Raw genomic sequence first — 7,293 nt, forward strand, 5'->3', positions numbered from 1 at the left:
TTAAATGGATTCCTTGCGTCCTTCACTTGCGTCGTTTCCCTGCGAATAGTCCCTCTCCCCAAGGAAGCAAGGAGAGACGCAAGGAAACCACGAGAAGCAGGGAAATTAGTTTTAAGAGCAATGGGGCGTCGTTTCCTCCGGAGCGTCACGTGAAGCGAAGTCCGTTTGTGATGACGGCAGCCAGATCAGTGCGTGCGCTGCATCGTCCAATCAGTGAGCGATACACAGTAAGGGGGCGGGGCGAGTGGCTGAGGATTTCACCGGAGGATGGTCTGGTAGTTCCTCGTTATCCCTCCTCAGTCATCCGGCAAAAATAAGGCCACAGGGACGCTACTCGAGATGGCGCAGACAAATCAACTTCCGGTGATACCGAGACCGAGGAGCGAGGAAATGAAAAATAAGAGAAGTGAAACGCACCCATGGAGGGATTGTAGTACATTTTCATTAGCATACAAAGAACACTTTGTGGGCAGAATATTAATGTGTTTTTCAGAGTAATGGGACAAGCGTACATCTTGGCCCATGGCTCAACCGAGCAGGAGAAGAAGAATGGGTACGGAGAAAGTATTTAATTGTGTTCAAACGGCTGGAAGGTGAAAAGAAAATGTCCATTATCTGTAATGTGGTAACGAGAAAAAGTGGATTAAATAGTGTACTTCCAGATTCAAAGAAAAAAGATATGAGAAGTATATGTTTTGAGAAATGTAATTGTCTGAAAAACATTCAGCAAAAATTCAAAAGGGAGTTATTTCTGTTAATTATATCAATTAAAATGTACTTGAAATGTCAAACACTTATTCAGCATCTAAATGGTTCAAGCCCTACAGACGTGGTAATTACGTGCAATTAGAGCATATGCTTGCATTGAATCTGGGTTCATGTATAAATTATTGCTCTCTGACGGTAGCTCTCCTGTATTTAACACCTCATCACAAAGGGGGGGTGTCATGGCGCCAGCAGCACCACAAGCAACATGCACACAAAGGTATCAATTGATAATCTCTCCTTTTATCTCCCTTAGATCCAAACCTCTACACCCCCGCTTCTCAATTTCATTTATACAGCTTCTCCTTTTTTCTAATTCCCCATTGGCTAAAACAGAACTATGATTATAATACCGAGCAAAAGCGGACGAGCTTCTTTGGTTCACTTGCCAGCCAATTGAATTCTCTGCTACGTTTCAACTGCATGCATTGACCTCCTGTCTACAGGAGAATAGCAGAGGTGGCGTCTGAACTCAACCGCCTCCTATTCAGTCGGGTGATCGAGCCGAGGAAGACATCGATGCCTTTGTGTTTACGCTCAATCACACCGGTAAATTACAGTTGAGTGTGAAACACAACAACAAATATGTCGTGGAATGAGTAACGGGTCAATATGGCGGCGCAGGAATGAGTGCTAAACCCCGGAAACGAATCAGCATTTTGCCACTTCTGGTTCCAAAAAGTCAACGGATTCTTGAACATGCTTTTGGTTAGAAATAAGATCTGTGTTTAAAACAAGTTATCTAAGATTTTCACGTTCTGTTCTGCGACAAAAAATACCCCACATGTGAATGTCCCAACCTGTCAGAAAAACATTGATTGCTAACAAGTGATTAAAATACGATTACTAAATGTTTAGAATACAATGCCTTTAGCTTAACGATGGTCATGTGCAGCCATGCAACTTTGATATTGTTTGTTTATAGCCTAATGTTAGCTTTTTGCTTTGGGGAAATGCTTGGTGTAGTGAAAACAAGCTAAAGACACGTTTGTGTTTCGTTCTCTGACATGAAACCTCTCAAACTCAATTCCACCTTGAGCTTAGAGGTGTAACGTGCAGCCATGCAACCTCATGAAGTACTTTCTGCTGTTCTGTACTTTTGCCATCTATGCTACAAAATCACAAGTGGTGTTTATATGTGAAGTTCATCCTGCTGAATGAAAAAAACATGTCTTATTTTCGACATCAATACATAAATCCTTTTGCTTTTTGTCTAGAGTCCTTGTGATGCTAATTTGTGGGTCAATCTGCAAAAATACGTTTTCCCTGCACCACTCTGCAGCCTCATGCTACAAAAGTGTTGAATACAATCACTTCACCAACTGATTCTGACGTCTGTGTGTGTGTGTGTGTGTGTGTGTGTGTGTGTGTGTGTGTGTGTCCTAGCATTGCTATACTTGTGGGGACCTAAATCTGGGGACAAAATGGGTTAGGTTAGGTCTCCAGGAAATGCATGTAAGTCAATGTAATGTCCCCTGAAGTGATGTATACAGTGTGTGTGTGTGTGTGTGTGTGTGTGTGTGTGTGTGTCCTAGCATTGCTATACTTGTGGGGACCTAAATCTGGGGACAAAATGGGTTAGGATAAGTCTCCAGGAAATGCATGTAAATAAATATTTAACGCTGCACTAATCAATACTTTAATATGGATCAATTGACTAGGAAAGAGTCTGTATACACCAACTATACAGATTAATTTCAGCTCTACGGAGCATTTTTAGCCCATTTTGAAGTTATTAATAAACGAAATAACCGGATGTTTCTCTCAAAAGACACCGAACAAGGCTAAATTGGATTATATTTGTTTTCTATTTGGCCAGAAAATGAATCAAATGCTTCCTAGCAGTGAATACATCTATGATGACTATTCAATCAGCTTGATATGATGCCCTCAAGTAATCAAAAAATACAAAAACACAACTTAAACGATGTCTTTACAGTACATGGCAAAATGTAGTTTGTGTTATGCATGTCAATGTTTCTGTATAGCAGATTGGTCTATTATCAAGTATTCTAATTAATTATGTATATTTGATATAGTCTATTCATATATGTCTTTCTCTGCTATATGTATATATGTGCTGTTTATTTTGTATAGTTCTTATGATGTTAAATTCAACATAAAATAATCCAAAATATGACAAAAAATAACAGGATGTGAAACTGAGCATGGCTTAAAACGGAAAAGGGCAATAAAGGAATGAAAATGTTGTAAATTAAGAGACAATTTCTGTTAAATGAGAAACTGAACCTGGAGGATGAGCTGTGATGAAGCTGCTCCTCCTGACCTCTGGAGTCACAGGTAGAGACTTCTGATCGGCCTAATAGAAAATGGTACTAATCGCATTAAAGTGACAACCATCATTGAATGGTCTCAGTAATAGGGGCCGGTTGGTGTTAAATAGTTCAGGGAGGTTAATAGGCTCTGAGTTTTGTATTGATTTGTAAACAAAACACTTCCCAGCCGGCCTTTGTTCCAACATCTATGTGTAGATAAACCTGCTGAAACCCACTGTGATGCATTGTGTGGCCAGTTAAATAAAACATAAGCTCGTATTACAAGTAAATCACCACATAACAATTTCTTTTCTCTCATCCCCACTGATGTTTTTCTTTTATTGCAGCCTCCACTTGAAAAGATAGCCCGGCGAATGGTAATGAAATGCCTTATTTCACTTTGATATTGATACAATGCTCGCCCCTCCCCGGCAGCCTCTGGAGAGGTTAAAATTACCCCTGAATGTTTGTGTTCGGTCGCTCTTCAGACCAAGATAAATATTGCCAATCTGGCCTCTGCCGGCTGCTCTCCGCTCTCACTCTGCGGCCAGGAGAGGAAAATGCTCTGCTCTCCCAAAGGGGGCAGAGGCAATACAGCTTATGTTGCAAGGCTATCAGCGCCGGGCAACTTATGGAGGCTGTCGATATTAAATTGCGCTCGCTGTCCAAAAGCACGCCATGTATCTCTTCAACCTCCGAGCCAGCTGATTGGTGGAGATGGCTCTCTTTGTAAGGATGTCAGGGGGTGACATTTTGGAGACATCCAGCTAAAATGGAGGGTTTGGAGCCGGTCGGTGCGATAGCTCAAATGTTGACAGCGGGGGATATGCCAAGCCCTTAGAGAACACATCCCTCAAGTGAAACATTTTGGGAGATTGGATCCACCGTATGCCAGAGGGAACAAGATTATGATACACTGTCTTTCCTGACAGCTTGTGCTGGTTATAAGAGATGTGATCATAAGTTGGTATTCACCTGTGTGTATTCAGATTAACATAAAAAGGACTTTATTACCCCTATTTGGCTGCTAGGGAAATATATAATGTATCGCCAGTCAGCTTTGATGTGGTAAACATCCACAGGAAAAGTTGACAGTTGTGATGTGTATATTCAATACTGACCTGCAAGCCGCTATGATACGTTAGATCCCAGTTATACAATATCTGCATGTTGACGGTGAGATCCCGGCTTTGATTGACAGCCTCACACTTCCACCATAGTAATTAGCCCCTCTGAGACATAAACAACACTATAGAAGAATATATCATTGCTTTGCCATGCTCCTGTCAGGAGTCACACATATAGTCCCTAAACTAAAACCAACAGCATCCATATTCACTTTCAAATGTGAAACACATCATTAAAACATCTAAATGTCGTTTTGTTGACTTTTTTCCCCGGGATCTACATATGAAAGGCACATTTTCAACATGAATAGGCAAAGGCTTTTTCAAAAGGGAAAACATAGATTCAACATAAATGCAAAATGTAATATTTCAGAGGATTAGTCTTTCTCCATTTGTCTGCCGGCTCCTGGCACGTATAATTCCCCAGATTAAGTTGCTGATGCCTTGGTATACCTTGATTCAATAATGGGGAACTGGAACAGAAATAGATATCGCATCTCCAGAATACAAATAGTACGGCTTAGGAAACCAAGACCATGAATATATCATCTTGGGAAAGAGTAATTATCAAGTTAACAAACTCAAGACATTGAAATGTAATATATGCATGCAGGCAGAAATAGGGGGACAGCATCTGGCAGAGAGACAAGTGTGACATGATAGGAGCTTCTGGAAGGAAATAAAGAAGTTACAATTATAATTACAGATGCAAACCAGAAGAGAATGTTTTTTTTGAGTCATTGAAAAGTGAAAATGGAATATGCATTGTCCCCTAAAGCAATGGTTCCCAACCTGGGGGGCGCCAAAAATCGCAGGGGGGGGGCACAAACAAACTACGACACAAAGAACTGATACGCAATCTCGGTTTCCTCCTCAGTTCGGTCAATGTAAGTGTTAGTGAATTGTAGGTTCCAAGTGTATGAAAAAGGTGGGACGTTGACACTCTTAGTACCCAATAGTCGTTTATACTACACAACCTAGTTATATTATTTGTATTTTTGTATAATTAAACACAACACACTACAACGATATAAATTTTACTGTCTGACCACAACGAAGATACAACACTGAATCTACTTCTAGTCTTGTGTAGAAGTTTTACCTGATATTAAATATACATACGTCTTTATGGTTCCTGTCAAGTTGTTACCACAAAAAAGAAGATATAGATATAATATATATGTATCATACGTGTGTAAACATCAAAACAAGAAATTGTGTGTATCTCACATAAGTACCTCTCTCCTGTCTTTCCGGGCAAAACAACCCTGTGCACTGAAGTTAGTAACGTAGAGGGGTACTTTAATCGCTCCTCAAACCACGATCCTTTATACTACTTTAGCTGGTTCCCTTTCTTTTATCGACTCCTGATAAGACATGAGGTATTCAAAAAAATTATTTGAAATAAAGGAAAAAGAATTTGTTGTGGTTGTCTCAAAGTCAAAGTCACTGGTTTTTTAACGTCCAACAGTTAAAAAACAATTGGGGGGTGGGGGATGTTTTATTCTGTTCTAATTAACCATGTTTTTATAAAAACTTTATTATTTGTTTGTCTACCAACTTTTGTGTCGTGTGTATTTTTTTTTTATTTTATTTTTATATACTGTTCCTGCTCTATGTACATTCAGTACCAACTGATGTCTCTTAGCTGATTAAGTCTTTAGACTAATATATAATGTCAAATCAAGGCGTTCATACCTATTATATATATTGCCATGTTTATATACAGTTTGAGAGTTTCAGTGTAATGTCCTGGTCCATCCTCTCTTCGGCTAGTTCATGCGTACCAACGAGGTACATGTCAGTGTTTACCAAGCGGTCACCGGTACCCACCCTCTGCGGAGGACGAGTGGGTTTTCATGTGAGCGTAATCTTAACTCTTATTACAGATTTCTTGTTACAGAGTTTTTACCGTCATGCTCCTCTTCCCCATGTAAAAGTTAATGTTAAATGTTCAATTCATGAGCTGAAAAATTGAGGGACAACGAGGACTACATTTACTTTACGTACAAAATACTAAAACCCGTAGATCCAGACCACAAGTCGGACTGGGTGCGGATGTGTTGTTATAAATGGCCTATCACTTATCATGTCTGCAAGACGTATATTCGGTCAGCTCGCTACCATTGTTCGACAGTTAGTCTCTAATTAGAAAGGTAGCACATGAGGTCATAAAGTAGTACCCTGTTTGACTCTTGAGCGTGAACGATAGCTAAACAAATTGCGGGAGTTTCAATCGTCAACAAAAAGACACAATGGGTCGTTTCGGGTTTGCGACCTCAGTCCCAAACGACATTGTCGACTGCGTCGTCGGTATGTAGACACCTTGTGTAACCTTTAGTTATGTTTTGTGTCGTTTGTTTGTTGAACCTCTCGCTCTCCTCTCTTATTCTGACCTATAGACATATTCTCTGGCTCTCTTCCCGGAATATAAGACGAAAAATGTGGAAAAGTGGCTCACACACAATATCCAAAAAATCACGTACATTTACCTGACGTTGCTGTTGTTTAGAGACACAGAGGAGGTCTCCCTGAAAGAAAGGGTGTGTGAATTCTGCCGAGCTACAAGTACGTTTTCCACAATAGAGTTTATAGGTGCTTTATAGTACTAAGACACTCAAATTTAGAAACGACTACCAAACCACGACCGATAGAAAGTCAGGGACAATCCCGTCCCCAAGGGTTGTGGAAAAAAGGGTTCTCGGGGATGGTGTTTACTGAGGACAACCTTCAACGCCTCTGCGCTAACTAGACTAGCTCTCGTTGACTCTGTTTTATTTGGTTGACTTTGGCCGTACTCTGGTACTGATACAAATTTTGTTAGCGCGAATAGGTCTTTTCGCGACCACAAAACCCTGTGAAATCGCCCGTCTTCTTTGTAAAGATATCTTTCTTAATATGTAAAGACAGAAAACATACGGAAATTATCGATGATTGAACTTACAATTAAGGTTAATTAGTTTAATATACACCAATAACATTACATTCTTCCTCTTTCCCGAAAATCACTGTTTCGTACATAACGCAATGTTTAATATATGTTTTTTTTTTTTTTTTGTTTTAGATATACTATAAACCGGGAGTTTAGTAGGCTCCGGACCGCGGGGGGGGACGGTCCAACCGGG

This window comes from Notothenia coriiceps, unplaced genomic scaffold, assembly GCF_000735185.1.
Source record: "Notothenia coriiceps isolate Sejong01 unplaced genomic scaffold, NC01 NC01_scaffold00034936, whole genome shotgun sequence".
Classification (NCBI taxonomy): domain Eukaryota; kingdom Metazoa; phylum Chordata; class Actinopteri; order Perciformes; family Nototheniidae; genus Notothenia; species Notothenia coriiceps.